Raw genomic sequence first — 12,058 nt, 5'->3', positions numbered from 1 at the left:
TGAACTTGCAAGGATAGTCTTGAGTGACATACTGGCTGGGTGATGTCTAGTTTATTGGTGGTTCCTTACTGAAAAAATGTACAGAATCTTCAAATATGTAATTGCCTGGTGCGAGCCGCAAAGTAGTTTCTACACACAGACAGGGTAAAACAGAGATTATGTTTCGGACATCTGTGCTTCTGGACAGACAAACAAGGCGATTGTGAGGAGACATAATGAACGTACAATGATAAAACATATATCAATGGAAAGGACAGGAAATTCCACATATGGACATTTGCATGAGATTCGAGACAGATTAATGAATACAATGCAGTAGCATAATATATGTGAAATGGCAAGAAGTTTGGGGTCTTCACAAACAGAAACATATGTAAGGATAGTATAGAGTGACATACTGGCTGGGCATTGTCTGGTTTATTGGTGGTTCCTTACAGAATGAATGTACATGTTGTTTCAGATTTAGCTGGCTTTGTGCCAGCACAGGCTCTTGCTCCTAGAGCAGCCCGTAACATGAATGTGCAGAATCTTCAAAGTTGTCATTGGCTGGTGCGAGCCGCAAAGTAGTTTCTACACACAGACAGGGCAAAACAGAGGTTACATTTCGGACATCTGTGTTTGTCAGCAGACAAACAGATGGCGATTGTGAGAGATGTAAGGACTGGAGATTGAGTGACATACTGGCTGGGTGTTTACTGGTTTATTGGTAGTTCCTTACTGAATCTAAGTGTACAGAATTTGCGGAGATGTTATTGACGTGTGCGAGCGGTCAAGTAGCATCTACATACAGACAGGTGAAAACAGGTAAAAGATTCAGACATCTGTGTTTGTCGGCAGACAAACAGATGGCGATATTGATAGACATAATAAACGTACAGTGTTAAAACATACATCAATGGAAAGGCCAGGAAATTCTACATATGGCCAATTGCATGAGATTCGAGACAGATTAATGAATACAATGCAGTAGCATAACATATGTGAAATGGAGAGAAGTTTGGCGTCTTCACAAACAGAAACATACATACAGTTTGATACAGGAGATTCATTGGAACATTATGAGTACATGATTAGAATGCTTGTATGGCAATGTAAGAAGTGGTTTGGGAGAAACAGACGGGAATATTGTATGGTTGAAGTCGCATTTTGTCAGAGAAAGAAAACGAGATGCTCTTGTTTTGTCTTGTCCACTCTGATGGATGACGATTGACGAACACATGAACACACACGTGTTTGGAAGAGACGGCGTTGGGCTCTTACAATACTCTCCCCCAAGACGTGGGTAACATCTGATTCATGCGGAGGGTGCGGTGCGGTGACGTCTGTTTCCTCCTCCAGGAGGGCGGGCTTGATGCGGTTGTGTTTGGAAGAGATGGCGACAGGCTCTTACAAGACTCCCCCCCCCCAGGCAAGGCATCGATGCGGAAATTGTCTTGCCGACAATTATAATTGGCTCGAAGGGCTTGGGCTAGGGGCGGGTAGGAGGCTGAAGGGCGGTGCCGGCTGGCAGGAGCTTGAGGAGGACGGGAGCTGGTTGAAGGGTGACATTGGATGATCCTTTGGTAGCCAGCTGGAGGGGGGCGGCTGAAGGAGGCTGATACTTCGGTAGCCGGCTCGAGGGCTGAAGGATGACAGCGGCTGATCCTTGGTAGCCAGCTCGAGGGTGGCGGCAGCAGGCTGAAGGATGACATTGGCTGGTCCTTCGTTGGTTAGCTCGTCCGGTACGAGTGCGGGACCGGCTCCAGGTTTCCTGGAGGAGGCGTCCAGGGCTCCGCTTGTGGGGTGGGTCATCTCGGAGGGTCGGACATCTACTGAGAACTCGGGAACGGCGAGAAACAGCGAGGCAGCAAAGGGTCTGTCAGCGCGTGGGTCATCATCTTGGGTCGGCTGGGTCCTTCGTGTCACTCCGGTGTCACCAGTGTAAGGACAGTGGACTGAGTGACATACTGGCTGGGTGTTAACTGGTTTATTGGTGGTTCCTTACTGAGATGAATGTACAGAATCTTCGAAGATGTTATTGACTTGTGCGAGAGGTAAGGTAGCATCTACACACAGACAGGTGAAAACACAGGTAAAAGATTCAGACATCTGTGTTTGTCGGCAGACAAGCAGATGGCGATTTTGATAGACTTAATAATCGTACAGTGTTAAAACATACATCAATGGAAAGGCCAGGAAATTCTACATATGGCCAATTGCATGAGATTTGAGGCAGATTAATGAATACAATGCAGTAGCATAACATATGTGAAATGGGGAGACGTTTGGCATCATCACAAACAGAAACATACACACAGTTTGATACAGAAGATTCGTTGGAACATTATGAGTACATGATTAGAATGCTTGTATGGCAATGCAAGTAGTGGTGATTGTACATAAATCAAGACAACAATGGTTTGGGAGAAACAGATGGAAATATTGTATGGTTGAAGTCACATTCCGTCAAAGAAAGAAAACGAGATGTTCTTGTTTTGTCTTGTCCACTCCGATGGATGACGACTGACGAACACACGTGTTTGGAAGAGACGGCGTCGGGCTCTTACAGAGACATAATAAATGTACAATGATAAAACATATATCAATGGAAAGGCCGGGAAATTCCACATATGGCTAATTGCATGAGATTCGAGACAGACTAATGAATACAATGCAGTAGCATAATACTGTATATGTGAAATGGCGAGATGTTTGGCATCTTCAGAAACAGAAATATACATACAGTTTGATACAGAAGATTTGGTGGAACATTATGAGTACATGATTGGAATGCTTGCATGGCAGTGCAAATAATGGTGATTGTACATAAATCAAGACAACAATGGTTAGGGAGAAACAGACAGAAATGTTGTATGGTAGAAGCTGCGTTCCTTGAGAGAGAGAGAAAACGGGATGCTCTTGCTTTTGTCTCATTTCCTCCGATGGATGACACACACACATGTGCGGCTGAAAGACCGCAATGTGGTCTCTTACACATACATACAGTTTGACACAGAAGATTCAGTGGAACATTATGAGTACATGATTGGAATGCTTGCATGGCAATACAAGTAGTGTGATTGTACATGAATCAAGACAACAATGGTTAGAGAGAAACAGACAGAAATATTGTATGGTAGAAGTTATGTTCCTTCGAGCAGTCCCCTCCAGCTGATACACGGGAGGGAGAGAGAGAAAGAGGGATACTTTGTCTTGTTTTTGTCTGTTGGATGATTCACCCACACGTGCCTGTAGGATCGCAACGCGGTCCCTTAAAATACTCCCCTCCCTCAACGCAAGGCCTCGATGCGGAAATCGTCTTGCTGACAATTGGAATGGGCGTGAAAGGCTTGGGCTTTGGGCAGGAGGCTGAAGTGCGGCGCCAGCCAGCAGGAACTCGAGGAGGACTGCAGTGGGGTGAAGAATGATGTCGGCTGGTCCTTCATTGAACAGGTCATCCGATACGAGTTCGGGGGTGGTGGCCAGCTGCCTGGAGTAGGCGTCCAGGGTTCCTGTGGTGGGGTGGGTCATCTCGGAGGGGCTGACATCTACTGAGATCTCGGGAATGGCGTGAAGCTGAATTGGGGTTCGTTGGCACATGGGTTGTCACCGTGGTCGGACGCCTGGCATCGGCTCCTTCGGATCACTCCGGGGTCACCAGCATACTGTGTAAGGATAGTATTGAGTGACATACTGGCTGGGTGTTGTCTAGTGGTTCCTTACTGAATAAATGTACAGAATCTTCGAAGTTGTTATTGGCTGGTGCAAGCCGCAAAGTAGTTTCTACACATAGACAGGGCAAAACAGAGGTTATGTTTCGGACATCTGTGCTTGTGGACAGACAAACAGGAGGCGATTGTGAGAGACATAATAAACATACAATGATAAAACATACATCAATGGAAAGGCCAGGAAATTCCACATATGGACATCTGCATGAGATTTGAGACAGATTAATGAATACAATGCAGTAGCATAACATGTGAAATGGCGAGACGTTTGGCATCTTCACAAACAGAAACATACATACAGTTTGACACAGAAGATTTGGTGGAACATTATGAGTACATGATTGGAATGCTTGCATGGCAATGCAAGTAGTGGTGATTGTACATGAATTGAGACAACAATGGTTAGAGAGAAACAGACAGAATATTGTATGGTAGAAGTTGCGTTCCTTTGAGTGGTCCCCTCCAGCTGACGCACGGGAGGGAGAGAGAGAAAGTGGGATACTTTGTCTTGTTTTTGTCCGTTGGATGATTCGCCCACATGCCACATGTGCCTTTAGGATCGGAATGCAGTCCCTTACAAACTCTCATAACAATAAGAATTATGACTGAGTTCTCTAAGGTAACAGTGATCCCTTTAAAAGCTAATTTATCACTTGAAAAATCAAACTAAGTTTATCAAAAGAATTGTGAGGTATCAACAATTAAACAAGAAATATACTAGAATAAAAGGTAATTCTAAGTATTAGCTCCGTGCCTGTTTTTACCTTGGAAACTGTTTTTTTCTCCATTTTTACGGCTTCTGATAACGGAGACGATTTTGTTTGTTGGCGGCCAAGTGTCATTTGCCCCTAACTCTACTCTACAGTAAGGGGGGACTGTGGGAATCCGGGGTTCTGGGTGGGGGAAAACAGAGAAGTGGAGCGGACATGTTTACGTTATGGGGGCGCCGGCTGGAGGGGAAAATGAAAGGGAGCCATACTCAAGAGGGAGGGAGCATCTGAAAGGGTGGGGTTATCGAGGCAGGGAGGGAGAAATTTCCTCACATACCCCAAAAGTAGGGGTAAGTGGGGAGTGGTGCAAGAAGGGGGTGGGAGGTAGGTTGCACAAGTGGGAAACATGTCGGGAACAAGTGCAGGTAGAAGCGTAACACTGGGGATGGGGGAGGGAGGGAACACTGCCTGGTAACGGGGACGGGGACAAAGATTATGGCCGACAAAAAACAAACTTCACCAACTTTACCAGAAGCCATAAAAGTGGAGAAAAAACCAGTTTCCAAGGTAAAAACAAGAGCAGGAAGGCACTTAGTGCTGGCTGGAAGGAGCAACCTGGCAGGAAAAAATAATTTGCAGACGAAAAAAAAGTTGACACCAACAGAAATAGCTGGCCTTACCTTAGGGACCAGGAGGGTAGAGATCAGCCACTGCTTTCAAAAATGGGTGAGAAAGCCAGGATTTCTGGAACAACAGTTGGTAAAAACTACACCTCTTCTGGCCCTTCTTCTGCGCTGCACTGTTGGTCCTGTCGCACCTAAATGCCCTCTTCTGCAGGTTGTGGTGGTACTCCATCCCGCAGTGCGGACAAAAGCCCTGCTTTTAGCAGGCCGTGATCTTGGCAAAGCCTGATTAAGCATTTGTAATTGCCTAAGTAATAGGCAGAAAAGTTGCGGTAACTGAAATGGCAGTTAACGCAAGACGCTGGGAGGGCGTGCCGGGTTATCGGCTCAGACGAACGCGACATGGACGGAAGGGATCCAGCCACTGTACTGAACAAGAAAGCGCTAAATGTGTATGTTTTAAGGCATAGGCCTGGGTAGCAGATAAGGGTTGTGGTGGGTCAAGACGGGATGGGATGTGGGGGGTTTTGGCGCAATTGGGTGTTATGGGGAAGGGTTTATGTGAGGGACTTGTGGGGGCGGGAAACTTACGCGGCGGTAACAGGAATGGTTTTGTTGAAAAAGCCTCTCATTGGTTATGACAGTAAAGCAAAGAAACCAAAACTGGGTGAGAAAAATGTGGCTGGGCAAAATGTTTTTTTTGGGGTACAGATACGCTTTTGCCGTCTTTAGTACTGGGTTGGCAGGTTAAATGCATTTCGCCATGTTTAGTAATGGGTTCGGGGAAGTGGAATCCCGCTGGTTATGAGAAGGAAGCAGAGAAACGATACTGTTGTGTGAAAAATGTGTGTAGGGAAAGTGTTTTTTTTTTGGGGCACAGACACACTTTCGCCGAGTTTAGTACTGGGCTGGAGGGGTAAATGCATTCTGCCGTGTTTAGTAGTAGGCTGGGGGGGGATATAATCTCCCTGCACCGCGTTCAGCACTGGTCCGGGGGGGTACCTGTGTTGCAACAAGTGCGAGTAAGTGCAACCAAGAATGTTGAAACTTTCAAGAATAAAGTAAAAAATGTACATGTGTTTTCTTCTTTGCTGTGTTAACTTATAGTTTGGGAGGATTGCATGCAGGGTGTGTTAGTTTCATGTGTAGGGAAAACACATTAACAAGTTGTTGCACTTGCCGGACGGGATATGAACTGTTCAAAACAGACATACCCGTGTCCTGTCATGAGCAGGACGAGCATGTGAACCCCGGAAACTGGGCACAGCCCCCCAAGTAGGAGGGCGTGTTAGCAACTTTGGGAGTTAACGTTTAGGGGGTTTTCCTCACCAGGGGGATAACAGCGCAATGTGATTGGTTAGATAAGTGTTGGGGGGTGGGGGCTAACATCCCATTCTTCAAGCTTCCTCAGTAAGGGAGTGAGGCATGAACCAATGGCTCCCCAACAAATGTTCGGGAAGACAGTAGTAATGGGAGGGGTTGCCTTTGTGTTGGCTCATTTAATGTTCTTGTTTGTTCTCTGTTTATTTAGCAGCTTCTCATGTTTGCGGTGCTGTAAAAAGTAAATTTTGGCCAGTTTCTCATACCTCGTTGTCTACCCCACCCATAACCCCGCTTTCCCTACGGGTCCCCTAAATTGTAGAGTAGAAACAAGCGGGTGAGCTGTTACATACCCAAATAACACTGTCCTGGGGTATACCCCACCCATAACCCCGCATTTCCATCGGGTCCCCTAGCTTGTTGGTTGAGAGGGGGCAGACCACCTGTCCCCGGGGTATACCCCACCCATAACCCCGCTTTCCCATCGGGTCCCCTACCTTGTTGGATGAACTTTAGGGGTTAATTATATTCGTCCAACAAAAATTAAAGGTAAATCCATAATTAGCAACATAAAAACTGTAGAAAAAGTCAAGTTAGCAGGCTGTTGCCGCCGCAGAGCTACTACTTAGTTCTACCGAATAAAAGGGCATCACTCCATCAAACAACTTTAACTATTTCCCTGGTCTTAAATTATTCACTTAGCAAAACTAAAGGAACAAAACATGTTTATCACTTTGCCTTATGCATACGCAATTAATCCTATTCACTGGTGGTCAATAAATGAAACACTGGTTTTTTAAAATTTTAAATACAAAAATTTATTGTTAAATTCAAAGTTTATAATTAGAATTCACAATCTGAAAAATTTACTATTACTTGAAAACAACACAAAAATTCAATTAATTCTTTAGTAAATTATTAAACAAAATTAAATCACAAAAACTTTAATTTTATCAAGAAATTAAATTAATCAAGTGAAATTTAAACTATCACAAATTATTCAAGATTTGAAAAGAAAATCTTAATAAATGAAAATTAAATCAAGTATGCAATGTTAAATCATCAAGAAATATTTAAAATGCTAAGCAAATAAATGTTAAATCACCAATATATAAAATATGGAAAAAATCAAGAGATTGCAAACACAAGAACACACAAAAATACAAAAAAGATTTATCAGTAATAATTTCACCAATGCAAAAATTCTTTCAACATACCTTATTATGCCGTGGTAATAATAAGTAAAATTCACTTTACCTTACACAAGCTTGTGAAAACCTTTGTAAAATCACAGGACATGCAGCTGCTTTCAATTCACAAAACACTTTTTTATCAGGCGCCGTTACAACCAAATTTTTACACTTTCCCTATAATCAGATCTCAAAAGCTAAGATTAATACTAGTGACCACACAAACACTTTGTGTTAATAATTTTTCTCTTTTGAAGAAAAAGAGAGAGAGAGAGAGAGGAACCACCGCTAAAGATCTCTCTGATAAGAATTAACAGATTTTTGGATTCCAGTAGCACAAGAAATACTCAAGTAACGTCATTAAGGCATTTTGGGTACGAGATATGAAAGCAAAACTTGAACAAATCGGGACAATAGATGATCAGAGCAATGCAGTCTTAAACATGACACAATTGCCATGTTCTCTTACTCTCAAAAATGCATATGTGATCAGAGCCATGTATGTAACATTATGAAACCTTTGTCTTCTTCTCGTACAAGACAAAGTTTTTACAGAAATCCTAACATGAATTGATTGTTATTCCCAACCTGTCATCGCTTTATCTTTTGTGATGACAGCTGAAGTGAAACAAATCCTTCACTAGGACACACATGTTCCTCATTTACTACACTACTACTAAAAACATATTATCAACTCTAAATTATGCTGTTAAGTTATCTAAAGCATTAATTCTTTTGAGATCTGACGTTACTTACATACGATAGTTCAGTAATTATTATTATTACACACAATACATGATAAATAGAAAAGTATATCAAAATTATAGAAGGATATACATATTACAAGGCAACATATATATATATATATATATATATATATATATATATATATATATATATATATATATATATATATATATATATAGCCCAATCAATAGGGAGGACAGTCAGGTACTTGGAGGTCGTCATCCAGCAACTGACAACCACAACAGTAGTAACCAACAACCAGAGACTGGAGCTACAGAAGCAAACCAGAGGAAGAAATGTACAAGAGAAGAAAATAAGGAAATATGGAGATGCTGTATCAAAAGCAACCTGACAGAAAGAGGATACAGAAGAAGATTGGTTAACATCTGGAATGAGAGAAATGACACCCCTCAAACAGAACAGAGGCTGGTAGACCAAGTAAAGATCATAAAGAAAAAGAACTGGCTCTCCACAACAGAAAGAGAGGAACTGGAAAGAGAAATAACACCAGCAACGACGGACAAGAAGAAGAACTGAGAGATGATGACACAGAAAACAGCAGGAATGATGAGCTACCAAACAACGACACATGAGGAAACACCGAAGATGTAACAGAGAGGTCGGAATGGGTGGAAAAGATCAGACAATGATGGATGGAGCCAGATACAGAAAGAACAAAGCTCCCCTCCACGAAAGCCTACAACACAAGAAACTAAGGGAGAAAACAAGTGGAGTTAGTGAAATAATGAGATTAATACACACCACCAGTATCACAGAAACAAATAACCTGGCATATGAAGGAGCAAGACTAGTAGTAAAACTCATGGGGATATAAACATGAACACCACCATAACAACCAACCCAACAGAAACCAAACCAGCAACTGCCTTGGAAAAGGTGCCGGGAAAAACAAATCATGGTGATGAGATCTGACTTAAGCAAACTGAAAGAGATGGTAGAAAAGAGGCTAAGAAGCAAGAAAACAAGAGAGGAACTGAATGAGAAATACAAAGCACAGGAGAAGGGACTTAAACAACACACAGAAGATATAAAACAGAGGCTTAAAGCCAAAGCACATAAGATCCAACGGTACATGAACAGAAATAAAGGACACCAACAGAGCAAACTCTTCGGAACCAACCAGAAAAGACTACAGCCAACTAAGAGGGGAAGACAACCACCAGGAAATTCCTGAAGTCAAATCAAGTAAGAAACTCTGGGAAAACATGTGGAGGAATCCAGTATCACACAACAAACATGCAACATGGCTCCAGGAAGTCAAAGCAGAAGAAATGGGGAGAATAAAACAAAGATTCACCGAGATCACGGCAGGCACAAACTAAAGAAAATGCCCAACTGAAAAGCCCCAGGTCCCGATGAAGTCCATGGATACTGGCTAAAAAACTTCAAGGCCTTACACCCAAGAATAGCAGAACAACTCCAACATTGCATCACAAGCACCATGCGCCCAAATGGATGACCGCAGGGAAAACATCCTACAAGGAAATATAGCAAATAATTACAGGCCTATCACTTGCCTACCAATTAATGTGGAAGTTACTAACAGGTATCATCAGTGAAAGGCTGTACAACTACCTAAAGGATACAAACACCATCCTTCACCAACATAAAGGCTGCAGAAGGATGTGTAGGGGCACAAAAGACCAGTTCCTGATAGACAAAATGGTAATGAAGAATAGTAAGAGAAGGAGAACCAGCCTAAGCACGGCATGGATTGACTACAAGAAAGCCTTCAACATGATATCGCACCCGTGGCTAATAGAATGTCTGAAAATACATGGGGCAGAGGAAAACACTATCAGCTTCATAAAAAAATGCAATGCGAAACTGGAATACAATACTTACAAGATCTGGGTTAAGACTAGCAGAGGTTAACATCAGGAGAGGGATCTTTCAAGGCAACTCACTGTCCCCCCTATTCTTCATAGTAGCCATGATTCTCATGACAAAAGTACTGCAGAAGATGGATGCTGGGTACCGACTTAAGAAAGGTTGCAACAGAATTAACCATCTAATGTTCATGGACGACATCAAGCTGTGTGGTATGAGCATCGAGGAAATAGATACCATACTCCAGACTGTAAGGATTGTATCTGGGGACATCAGGATGAAGTTTGGAATAGAAAAAATGTGCCTTGGCCAACATACAATAAGGCAAAGTAACAAGGACTGAAGGGATAAAGCTACCAGATGGGAATAGTATCAACACAGATGAGACAGGATACAAATACCTGGGAATAATAGAAGGAGAGGATATAAAACACCAAGAGATGAAGTTACACGACCAGGAAAGAATATACTCAGAGACTTAAGGTGATACTCAAGTCTAAACTCAATGCTGGAAACATGACGAAAACCATAAATGCATAGGCAGTACCAGTACAGTAATAAGATACAGGGCAGGAGTAGTGGAGTAGACGAAGGCTGAACACTGCAGAATAGACCAGAAAACTAGGAAACACATGACAATACACAAAACACTACACCCAAGAGCAAATGCAGGCAGACTATACATAACACGAAAGGAAGGGGGGAGAGGGCTACTAAGCATAGAGGGCTGTGTCAATACCGAGAGCAGAGCACTGGGGCAATAACTGAAACCAGCGAAGACGACTGGCTAAGGAGTGCATGGGAAGAATACTGATAAAAGTACATGAAGATCCAGAAATGTACAGAGACAGGGGAATGAAAAACAGAACAGAGGAATGACACAACAAACCAATGCACAGACAGCATATGAAACAAACTAAAGACCTGGCCAGCGATGAAACATGGCAATGGCTACAGAGGGAAGAACTCAAGAAAGAAACAGAAGGAATGCTAACACTGGCCCAAGATCAGGCCCTAAGAACCAAATATATTCAAAGAACAATAGATGGAAATAACATCTCACCCATATGCAGGAAGTGCAATATGAAAGACAAGACCATAAACCACATAGCCAGCGAATGTCCGGCGCTTGCACAGAACCAGTACAAAAAGAGGCATAATTCAGTAGCAAACGCCCTCCACTGGAGCCTGTGCAAGAAACACCAGCTAGCTTGCAGTAATAAGTGTTACGAACACCAACCTGAAGGAGTGATAGAAAACGATCAGGCAAAGACCCTCTGGGACTATGGTATCAGAACAGATAGGGCGATACATGCCAATATACCAGACGTGATGTTGATTGACAAAATCGGGAAGAAAGTATCACTTGTTGATGTCGCAATACCATGGGACACCAGAGTAGATGAGAAAGAAAGAGAAAAAATTGATAAGTATCATGACCTGAAAATCGAAATAAGAAGGATATGGGATATGCCAGTGGAAATTGTACCTATAATCATAGGAACAATAGGCACGATCCCAAGATCCCTGAAAAGGAATCTGGAAAAACTAGTTGCTGAAGTAGCTCTAGGGCTCATGCAGAAGAGTGTGCTACTAGAAACAGCGCACATAAGTGAGAAAAGTGATAGACTCCTAAGGAGGCAGGATGCAACCCTGAACCCCACGCTATAAAAACCACCCAGTCGAATCGGATGGCTGTGGTAGAAAAAAAAAAAAAAAGATAATAAATAAGAGCAAATGGTCTACCTACCTTTTTGGAAGTATTAAAGTAGCTGTAGCCTCCTTGGGGTATTATTTACATATTGTGACGAAGTGCTCCAAGTACCTGGTTATTACTCTGCCAATCATAAAATTCAAATTTACCTCACAGCCAGATACATGAACTCTCATAACATAAAAAAAAAAAA

Source organism: Macrobrachium rosenbergii, chromosome 8, assembly GCF_040412425.1.
Source record: "Macrobrachium rosenbergii isolate ZJJX-2024 chromosome 8, ASM4041242v1, whole genome shotgun sequence".
In the NCBI taxonomy this organism is placed as follows: domain Eukaryota; kingdom Metazoa; phylum Arthropoda; class Malacostraca; order Decapoda; family Palaemonidae; genus Macrobrachium; species Macrobrachium rosenbergii.
Note: the sequence above shows the minus strand (reverse complement) of the source record.